At 42.4% G+C, this 12,022-nt stretch overlaps 1 long non-coding RNA gene across 1 annotated transcript; it reads right to left on the bottom strand.

Annotated features, from left to right (window-relative positions):
* Positions 1-4,438: 4,438 nt before the first annotated feature.
* LOC148691878 (uncharacterized) lies at positions 4,439-6,403 on the bottom strand. The gene is made up of 4 exons (XR_015954798.1): positions 6,313-6,403; positions 6,108-6,218; positions 5,510-5,576; positions 4,439-4,627 (listed from the first exon to the last, which is right to left on the bottom strand). It is a non-coding gene; the product is annotated as an uncharacterized LOC148691878 (long non-coding RNA).
* Positions 6,404-12,022: the final 5,619 nt, after the last annotated feature.

Consider the following 12,022-nt stretch of genomic DNA (forward strand, 5'->3'; position numbering starts at 1 on the left):
AAAAAAATAAGAAATATAGAAGCTATAGGAAAAATTTTGTAAATAAAAAATAATAACAAAACTGTAAAAAAAAAAAAAATTCAAATGCAACAGCTAGCTAATGTCAGCTAGCCGTTGCATTTGAATTTTAGCTTAAGCATTCCTGTCGACATTAGCTAGCCGTTGCATTTGAATTTTAGCTTAAGCATTCCTGTCGGTTATAACCGACATGATTAATGTTTTTTTCTGGCCAACCCTCGGTTAGCTGCAACCATCCTTCCACTCCTTTGGTCCTTTCAGATTCCATGGAGCCCTCTCAGATTCGACGAGCCCTCTGGCCTAGCTCTCGATTGAAGACAGTTTTTGGACTATTTTTGACCCTCTGGCCCACTAAACTCTTCTGTTGAAGATGGTCTAAGATATTGGAAATAGAGCCTCCCAAAGTGCACATGTCTCATGATGTTGCAAGTGTGGAAAATGGATTACTTTTCGCCTAGCTTTTTAAGATATGGCTGTCTGCAAATCTAACCATAATTTCCAAAACATGTCAGCAAAGTCGGTGATTGAGTAAATTCATTAAAATTTGTTTCTTTTTGTCTAGAAATCTTAACAGGAAAAGATAATTTTTTTTAAACTTTGTAAGCATTGTATTAACTAATATTTGTATCAGTACATGGTTATTAGCAGAAGATGCATCTGACTGCTATGTATTATTTGTTTTTACTAGATGCAATTTAATAACAAAGTCACCTTTATAGAAGCATTACAATTTAATTATATTTTAGATATTATAATATATTTCAAAAAATTTAACCTTCTCTTTTTATTCTAATCGCTGCATATTCCATGTGATTTTTTTCATTAAAACATGTCATTCGTAACTTCAATTTATCGATCTTACTAAATTTGATATAAGTCGTATTCTCTTAAAAAAAAATTAGATATAAGTCTGATAAATATTACAAGCCTACAAAGATCACTCATATTCTGTGAGTGCAGTAAGATAACGAAAATTACACTGGGAAAATGATTTCCATTGACTCATGTTGACTGGGGAAATGCCACATCATATGCCATGTCATCAAGAAAACAGTTAATAATTAGTTAGAGTGGTAACGAGCAAGCTTACGGTGTAAGAAAGTTAGTTAGAGGAATTAGTTGCGTATAAAAAGGCTGCGAGTAGCTCATTGTGTACAACTTACATCGATCAATACAAAGCCTTCGTTGTTTCTTTCTAAATTTCTCTGAATTCTTGTTGTTGTTCATCTTTCTTAGTTTTTTGGCATATCAATTCGACACTGTTAAGATGGTATCAATCCCCCGGACGATCCTCAGTGTTATCTCTTCCGCTGAAGATTAAAGAACTGGAGATTTCATTGCAGTTCTTAGAGGCTTGCTGATCAGTTTTCTGCGATTCTTGGCTCGTTGGATCTTGTATCAGGTCGTTTATTTTCTTCCTTTACTTTCTGCACATCAAGTGTTTGTGTTTATGCAGCCGTGTAGATATAAGAATTGGGGTGTTTCTTTTGGTTTTTTCGTATCTAGGTTTCTTTCTGTACATGATTAAGGCCGATGCCAAGAGTTGTTGATGGTAGAAGAACTGTATGTGTTTCTGTGAATCAAGAAGGCCGATGCCAAATGTATGAGCTTGTTGTCTTGAGAAGTTGATAATTGTTGGAGTTAAAAGGATTAGTAATTGAAGTTGATAATTATCAGTTTTAGTTAGTTTTAAGAGGGTATGATTTCTTGGAGTTCTTTAGTGGTGAATCTCCTTGCCCACCAAAGTTTGTGATTGATACTGAGTCTGGAGTGACTAAAGAAATAACAGAGGCTTATAAATCTTTGGTTCAGAAGGATATGGCACTATTGAGTTTGTTGATTGCTACTCTATCAGATGATGTTATGGAATATGTAATAAGGTGTAAGACATCAAATGAGGCTTGGACAAATTTACAAGACAGATATGCTTCTGTGTCAAGGGCTAGAATCAATCAACTCAAAATCGAATTTCATACAATTCAAAAGGGAAGTGACTGTATTGACAAGGATTTGCTCAAGTTAAATGCTATTCGTGATTAACTTTTGTCTGCAGGGGAGAAAGTTAATTATAATGATTTGGTTATAACTGCCCTATCTGGATTACCTTTTGTCTGCAGGGGAGAAAGTCAAAATCGAATTATAATGAGCTTGATATGATTAAAACTATTGTTTTAGCAAGAGAGACTTCTATTCCTCGGAAAGATTTTAGAGCATAGTTGATTGGTGTTGAATCTGCTATAGAAGCAAGAATCACTACTTTGGCAAGTGGCATGGCTGCAATGTATGTTCAAGAAGACCATTCAAAAGGTGGCAATCAGAATTCAGGGTATTCACAAGGAGAAAGCTCAAATGCAAGATCAAGATCTGGTGATAATTAGGGGTATCAAGGGAATAATAGGTTTCAGAACATAAATGGGTATAATTCTTCCCAGTTCTACAATAGGAACGGTTATGGTTCTACAATGGGAAAAAAGGGTCACAGTGCTTTGGAATGCAGACATAGGAATAACTATTCTTATCAAGGTGCACTTTCACCTCCTTCTCTCACTGCTTATTCAGCTCAAGCTCCAACACAGGTCTCTGCAGCTAAATTTGGACAACATGCACAAGGAACTATATGAGATATCTGTGAATGTGTTTTCAAGAAGATTTGTTGCTGGTTCAAATAAGGCAATTGCATTACTTGGAAAAGCGGTGACAGTTTCAGTTTGGCACAAGGGACTTTGGCTCCCATCTGAGGAAGTATTCTCTGCTATTCTCAGAAATTTTAGACATTCTGTTAGTGAGGATCTTTCACCTTCAGTTTGTTCTTCATGTTTGTCTAGAAAAATGTGTAGGCAACTATCGATTTACCCTTTTTTATCAGATCGATTTACCCTTTTTTTAGAATTCTTCGTTTAAATTTGCAGGGTTTAGGATAATTTTTCTTTTAAAGTTATGGGTTCTTTTGATAAGATTTTTTTTATCTGAATTATTCATTTAATTTCTGAGATCTTTTATCAAATCTCCAAATTGACTCATAATGATTAGGCTTGAAACAAATGCTGTAAATTAGTTTTGGTGGAGGAGTTGTTCCGCAACCTGAGGAAGAACAGAGCAATGTTTTTGAAATAAGGTCTGACTGAAACTTTTCTATAAAATTTCGCAATTTTTTAGTTTTAAGCCATTCAAATTCGTTTGTTAAGTAGGTTACCTATTGAGTTTTAAGCCATTCAAATTCACATATGCCTACATTAATCTATTAAGTAGTTTACCTATTGATTTTTTTATTTTTTATTTTTTTTTTTTGGGATTTTATGTACAGAGTGCTGTGTTGGAACTAGCAATGCAAGGGCGAGATCTGATCGGTTGCACTTGAACAAGGTTTGTTTCTCGAATCACATTCATTAGTTAGATTATTAATGTGCTTCGATAGGGGTTTTCAATATGATTTTGTAATTTCCCTCCACGTCCTTGTCCTTGTCCAGAGGCACTGAAACCACCACTAGACGAACTCGAACTGGCACCACCCCTTTTGAAGTTCTGAGTTTGGCGAGGCCCAAGCGACACTTGACTTTTCCCTTTGTCATCTTTCTTTTCATCACTATCACTCGACATATTCTCTGAGTCCTCTACCCTCAACAGTATCTCATAGAACTCATGGTAGGACTCACAGTGAGTAGTAGTGGCCATAGAACGCCATCTCTTTCTAGTGCCCAAGCGAAAACGACGAAGCATCTCGGCCGGATTACCAGCGACATCAGGATAGTAACGAGACAAATCAGTGAACTTACGATAATACTCGTTAGCCGTCATCTTTCGCTGTTTCAACTCAGTGAATTCCTGTTTCTTACGGTCAATATACTCAGGTGGTACAAATCTCCTTTGAAACACATCCTTGAAAACATTCCAATCAGTCCTCTGAGCTGGAGTCAACCTACGAAGTTCTTGTTCCCACCAAGCTGCAGACTCCATCTCCAGAAACCAAGAGGTTGTCTCAACCCACCTTTCCATCGGAAGGTTCCCCTGGTTATGTAACACGCGGAAAGTCTTCTCTATGTGTTCCAACCAACGTTCTGCGCCTTCGTGACCCTCACTACCTTTAAACTTCTCCAACTTCAGATTATACATAGTTTCCAGAGGAGTCCTCTGGGGAGGGCGCATCACTGTTTGAAGGGCTGTAGCAATCACTTCCCCCAACTGAGTAAGATCAGGAAAACTAGACTCATCCGAGCGACGTGGTTCCCGACGAGGCGGCATGATTCTGACAGAAGACACCAACTATTAGAATACTCACAAAGACACAGGACTACCAAAACTAGGCTCTGATACCAAGCTGACACACCCCGACCGAGATCAGGGCGTGCTGGCCGTCACTCGAAGGTGACGTAGCCATGTGCGCGTGCGGAAGCTAATTAAGAAGGTAATATATAAGTACTAATAATTAAAAACCTAATAACATACAAAGTACTAGTGTATGTGAGACACAATTCAGAGCAAGCCTACAACAGTCCAAAAGGAAAGATACGACATATGTACACCCGAAGGTGACCCTACAATGGTGAATGTCTGTCAGAAATGCCGGGACGCCCTCTGGGATAAACCACCGAACTCGCTAGACCACTAGAACCTGGAGGGGCGCAAAAACAAAAGCGTGAGTGGGCAAAAACAAAGTTCTTTGAAAACTCTTTAGCAAAATACATTTTAACCCCTCGCCGTAAAACCTGTATACTTCCCAGAAAATGAACATATATACGTATGTATAGATATGTCAATCATGCTCCACCATATGCCATTCATGCTCACAATATGCCATTCATGCTTTGCAATATGCCATTCATGCTTGAGAATATGCCATTACAGAATATCATAATCAAATATAAATGCTCAAGCGTAATTCACATCGAATATATATAATATGGCAGCCGGGAGTCACCTAACGTGACCTGTACGGCTGAATCTAGAGCTCCACTCTCAACTCAATAACTGAATCTGCACACGAGTCGGAACCACCTAACGTGGTCTGTACGACAAGCTGGGTGTATTATATATATGTATGCTCTAGTGCTACGATCACGTGAAGCTGTGCGATAATCGCGGGTCACCTACAAGTCGGAACCACCTAATGTGGTCTGTACGACAGGCTTGCACCTATCTTGGATCCAAGGCGAGCATGCGGTGCTGGTGAACATACACGTGAAGGCTGTGCCCTGGCCCTGGGCGGGAGCACTAACACCGGGGGTGCAGATTATGAGCTCTCTAAACCTCTCAAACTACCATTGCATAATAAACAGGAATGCATAACCACATGAATACCGCTTACCTGGCACTTACCTGTGCGTCCACAGCACCAAATACACATTTATATATATATGTATGCCACTACTAATACATGCGATGATGCGTAAACAACATTCATATTATGCATGGCATAAAACAAATAACCTTTTCTATTTAATTTCTGGGAATTAATATGTATATAGGTATATACGGAAAACAAAAGCCCACTCACTGGTAATTAGAAGGGTCGTAGCCCCCCTGCCTCGAGTGTGTACGCTCGTCTTCGGAAAACGAATCACCTATACGCGACAAAGTTACGAAAACATTAATTTAAAAGCACCTAAGCAACTTCTCGTAATAACTTCTCATACATTGCTCAAATTGGACAATTGAATATACCAACGTGACCTACACAACCTCAGGATCACGCCCATATTTTTAGAAAAAATTTTGGACCACGCACGCGCCCCCACGCGCCGGCCAAGGCACGGACCTACGCGCCCCCCACGCGCGGCCACGTGCCAGGCACACTGACGGTGTCAACAGACGCCGTCAGGAATATTCCGTTAACTGACGGAATATTCCGTCAAATCTAACCGGATTCCGTCACTGCCGTTAGGAATATTCCGTTAGACTTAACGGAATATTCCCCTTTCTTCTCCGGCGAACCTCCGGCGCCGGCGACGGCGCCGGAAAACTGGGAATTTTTCAAACTTTGTTTTCTCCTTCGTTTTTCAACCAAATTTCACGTTCTTTATACCAAAATGAAGCTTAGGACTAGTAGAATCACGTTGGACTACTTTTAAGGCCTAAAAATCAAGGAATCTCACCTGCAACAACGATCCAAGTTCGGCCAACTTTGCACAGGACGATCCCGACGTCCAAACTCACCCAACGAACCACTCCGAGGCTCCTTGGGACCTCACAAACACATCTACAAGCTTAGAAATTCCAAAAACAAGCTAGTTTAGGTTTGCATGAACAGTGTACAAATCGGCCATTGTTGAAACGACGTGAAAACGTTCGAATTCTTACCTGGAATTGGTATGGTTGTGCTCCTCACAACCTCACGAGTTCAATGGTATAATTGGTTTCTTGTTTGGTGAAGATTTGAGTTGGTTTGTATGTATGGTCCGTGTGTTTGTATGAAGAAGAAGAAGAAGATGGCTCGGGGAGGAAGAGAGAGAGAGAGAGAGAAGACTGAGAGACAGAGTGAGGGAATGAGGGAGGGAATCCCGGGAGAAAAGAAAATGTATGATTGTGTGTGGTCCCACCACCCACACAACACAAATATACACGTAAACGAATAGATTAGGGGTAAAATTGTAATTTCAATGTACGTTTCGTTAGTTTCGGGACGGGATGTTACAACCTACCCTCCTTAATAGAATTTCGTCCCGAAATTCAAAACAACCACAAATAACCCCTAGTGATCGAAAAACAATCTAGGATACAAATCCCTCATCCTATTTTCTGTCTCCCATGTCGCTTCTTCAACCGAGTGATTCCTCCACAAGACTTTCACCAAATTCACCGTTTTGTTCCTCAGAACCTTTTCTTTCCAATCCAAGATCATTAACGGTTCCTCGTCGTACGTCAAATCTGGATTTATCTCTAACGGTTGAGGAGGTATCACATGCGACGAATCCGCAACATAATGTCGGAGCATAGACACGTGAAACACGTTATGCACTTTAGCCAACTCCGGAGGCAACTCCAACCTGTAAGCTACCTCACCAACTCTTTCTGTGACTATGTACGGTCCGATGTACCTGGAACTCAACTTCCCCTTCTTTCCAAACCGCATAACACCTCTCCACGGTGAAAGCTTCAGAAATACCCAATCTCCGACCTCATACGTTCTGTCCGTAGCATGTCGATCTGCTAAACTTTTCTGCCTGTCCTGAGCTGCTTTCAGGTTAGACCTAATTACCTGAACATTTTGAGTAGTCTCCTCGACAATCTCCGGACCTACCAAGACTCTTTCGCCAACTTCCGACCAACATAACGGAGTGCGACAAGATCTACCATACAAAGCCTCAAATGGCGCCATGCCAATGCTCGAATGGAAACTGTTGTTGTAAGCAAATTCCATCAAATCTAATCGCTGGTGCCAAGCATCACTGAACTGTAACACCGATGCTCGCAGCATATCTTCCAAGGTCTGAATAGTTCTCTCGGATTGTCCGTCCGTCTGTGGATGATATGCCGTACTGTAAAGTAGTCTCGTACCCAAAGCTTCCTGAAAAGCTACCCAAAACTTCGATGTGAATCGTGGATCACGATCTGAGACGATACTTACAGGGACACCATGGTATTTCACAACCTTTGAGATAAACAATTCCGCTAACCGGCTCAAAGAATACTTCTCTCTTACGGGAATGAAATGCGCCGACTTAGTGAGCCGATCAACGATCACCCAAATGCCATCAGAGCCATTATGTGTACGCGGCAACTTGTACACAAAATCCATAGTGATATTTTCCCATTTCCACTCTGGAACGGGAAGCGGTTGTAACAATCCAAACGGCTTCTTTCTTTCTGCTTTAACCTGCTGACAAACAGCGCAACTGCTCACATATTCAGCTATCTCCCTTTTCATACCCGGCCAATAGTAAAATGGTCGAATGGTATGATACATTTTAGTTGCCCCTGGGTGCATGGCATAAGCCGAGATATGTGCTTCATCAAGAATTTCCTTCTTCAAATCCGCATTACTAGGCACGAACATTCTACCCTCTAACATCAACATGCCATCAGAATCACGAACTCTGAGATCTCGCCTCCTTCCTTGATCTCGAGCTCGAATTAGTTCTTGAATCTGTTCATCAGCTACCTGAGCTTCAAGCACCCGATCAACCAAGATTGGCCTAACTTGAAAATTAGCAAGTAACGCCACTTCTCGATCTTCTGCTTCTAACCTTACTCCCGTAGCACGCAAGTCCACCAAAAGAGGAATACGACTAGCGTACAACGCATTGATACGGCCATGTGACTTCCTGCTAAGTGCATCGGCTACTACGTTCGCACGACCTGGGTGATAATCAATCGTGCAATCGTAATCGCTGAGCAACTCTAACCACCTCCGTTGACGAAGATTAAGTTCCTTCTGGGTGAAGAGATACTGAAGACTCTTGTGATCTGTGAAGATCCTACACTTCTCTCCGTAAAGATAGTGTCTCCACAACTTCAACGCAAAGATGATAGCAGTCAACTCCAAATCATGTGTAGGGTAATTCATCTCATGGGTTTTCAACTGCCGCGAAGCATAAGCAATCACCCTACCATGCTGCATCAATACACATCCCAGACCATTCAAGGAAGCATCGCTATAAACTTCGAAATCACCACTATCGTCCGGGAGTGCCAAAACAGGTGCATTAGTAAGACAATGCTTCAACTGCTGGAAACTTTGCTCACACTTATCATTCCACTCAAACTTAACGTCTTTCCTTGTTAACCTCGTCAGTGGCAAGGCAATCACCGAAAAATCCTTAACGAATCTCCGATAATATCCCGCCAAACCAATAAAACTTCTCACCTCAGTGACGGTTCGTGGTTGTTCCCAACTCTCCACGGCTGCAACCTTCTGAGGATCAACCAGAATACCTTGAGCAGAAATGACGTACCCCAAAAACGCGACTTGATCTAACCAGAACTGGCACTTGCTAAACTTAGCATACAATTGGTGTTCCCTCAACCTCTTCAACACCAAAGTAAGATGTCTAACATGCTCTGCTTTGGACTTAGAATACACCAGAATATCGTCAATGAAGACAATAACAAATCTATCCAGGTAAGGCTGGAATACCCGGTTCATTAAATCCATAAAAGCTGCTGGTGCATTTGTCAACCCAAACGGCATAACCAGAAACTCGTAATGACCGTAACGAGTCCTGAACGCCGTCTTAGGAACATCATCCCTACTAATCTTCAGCTGATAGTACCCAGACCTCAAGTCTATCTTAGAAAATACACAAGCACCTCTCAGTTGATCAAACAAATCGTCAATACGAGGCAATGGATAACGGTTTTTAATCGTCACCCGATTCAATTGCCTGTAGTCAATACATAGCCTCAAAGTTCCATCTTTCTTTTTCACAAACAACACTGGAGCGCCCCAAGGTGAAGTACTAGGCTGAATAAATCCCTTATCCACTAATTCCTGTAACTGTACTTTCAATTCCCTTAACTCAGCAGGAGCCATACGATAAGGAGTTAATGAAATAGGATTAGTACCTGGAAGTAACTCAATAGTGAAATCCACATCTCGATCTGGGGGTAAACCAGGTAAATCTTCAGGAAAAACATCAGGGAAATGTCTAACCACTCTCACATCCTCAATTCTGCTAGGAACGGTCTCCTCTAGCACCACATGAGCTAGATACCCCTGACAACCTTTAGTCAACAACTTCTTCGCTCGCAAAGCCGAAATAACACCATGTCTTACTCCACTCTGCTCACCCACAAAAGTAACCTCAGGTAATCCAGGACGGTGAAACGTAACTACTTTCCCGTAACAATCAATGTTGGCACGATAGAAGTGCAACCAATCGTTGCCCAAAATCACATCAAAATCGACAATATCTAACGGGATAAGATCAGCGGCCATAACAACACCCTCTACTATCACTGGACATCCTGGGTACATACAATCTACAACACATCTCTCTCCTCTAGGCATAGCGAACTCTAAATCGTACCCTAGAGGTGTGGGGCGAGGTTGCGTTACTTGAGCAAATGTATGAGAAATAACGGAATGTGTAGCTCCACAATCAATTAAGACTCTAGCAAAATAACCAATAATGTTTAACGTACCCATAATCAAGTCCGGGTTGTTCTGAGCATCCTGCAGGGAAATATTGTGAATACGCCCCTGGCCCTGCTGTCGTCCGCCACGACCTCTGCTCGCTTGAACACCGCGACCTTGAGCTCCACGCCCCTGACTGGGCTGACCCATCTGTCTCGAAGACCCTGCACTACTAGTGGCAATCTCACTCTGTTGATACTGTCCTCCTTGGTACCACTGAGAACCACCTACTGGAGCTGGAGGATACGGCATGTAGTTGCTGGGATACGGGGGATAACCACCTTGTGAATACGGGTCCTGGGGGTACTGATACGGTCCCGGAGCATAGGGAACAACATCACCCTGATAGTGATAGGCACCACATCTACCTGCTGGACCATAATTACTCGGACCTTGGATTTGTCGAATCGGTGCAGGTGGCGGCATAAAGGTCTGCTGCGACTTCTGCTGCTGACTCTGGGGACAATTCACCGCTCTATGTCCCACCTGTCCACACGTGAAACAACTACCACTAATCTGCCTGCACTCGCCGAAGTGTCGGTTATTACACCTACGGCAAAATGGAATTCGGTTTCGGCCACCATCACCTTGTCTCTGGCCTCGAGCACCTCCATAAAACCTACCTCCACGTCCTTGTCCAGAGGCACTGAAACCACCACTAGACGAACTCGAACTGGCACCACCCCTTTTGAAGTTCTGAGTTTGGCGAGGCCCAAGCGACACTTGACTTTTCCCTTTGTCATCTTTCTTTTCATCAGTCACTCGACATATTCTCTGAGTCCTCTACCCTCAACAGTATCTCATAGAACTCATGGTAGGACTCACAGTGAGTAGTAGTGGCCATAGAACGCCATCTCTTTCTAGTGCCCAAGCGAAAACGACGAAGCATCTCGGCCGGATTACCAGCGACATCAGGATAGTAACGAGACAAATCAGTGAACTTACGATAATACTCGTTAGCCGTCATCTTTCGCTGTTTCAACTCAGTGAATTCCTGTTTCTTACGGTCAATATACTCAGGTGGTACAAATCTCCTTTGAAACACATCCTTGAAAACATTCCAATCGGTCCTCTGAGCTGGAGTCAACCTACGAAGTTCTTGTTCCCACCAAGCTGCAGACTCCATCTCCAGAAACCAAGAGGTTGTCTCAACCCACCTTTCCATCGGAAGGTTCCCCTGGTTATGTAACACGCGGAAAGTCTTCTCTATGTGTTCCAACCAACGTTCTGCGCCTTCGTGACCCTCACTACCTTTAAACTTCTCCAACTTCAGATTATACATAGTTTCCAGAGGAGTCCTCTGGGGAGGGCGCATCACTGTTTGAAGGGCTGTAGCAATCACTTCCCCCAACTGAGTAAGATCAGGAAAACTAGACTCATCCGAGCGACGTGGTTCCCGACGAGGCGGCATGATTCTGACAGAAGACACCAACTATTAGAATACTCACAAAGACACAGGACTACCAAAACTAGGCTCTGATACCAAGCTGACACACCCCGACCGAGATCAGGGCGTGCTGGCCGTCACTCGAAGGTGACGTAGCCATGTGCGCGTGCGGAAGCTAATTAAGAAGGTAATATATAAGTACTAATAATTAAAAACCTAATAACATACAAAGTACTAGTGTATGTGAGACACAATTCAGAGCAAGCCTACAACAGTCCAAAAGGAAAGATACGACATATGTACACCCGAAGGTGACCCTACAATGGTGAATGTCTGTCAGAAATGCCGGGACGCCCTCTGGGATAAACCACCGAACTCGCTAGACCACTAGAACCTGGAGGGGCGCAAAAACAAAAGCGTGAGTGGGCAAAAACAAAGTTCTTTGAAAACTCTTTAGCAAAATACATTTTAACCCCTCGCCGTAAAACCTGTATACTTCCCAGAAAATGAACATATATACGTATGTATAGATATGTCAATCATGCTCC

This window comes from Pyrus communis, chromosome 13, assembly GCF_041283825.1.
Source record: "Pyrus communis isolate YQ-2024b chromosome 13, ASM4128382v1, whole genome shotgun sequence".
In the NCBI taxonomy this organism is placed as follows: Eukaryota; Viridiplantae; Streptophyta; class Magnoliopsida; order Rosales; family Rosaceae; genus Pyrus; species Pyrus communis.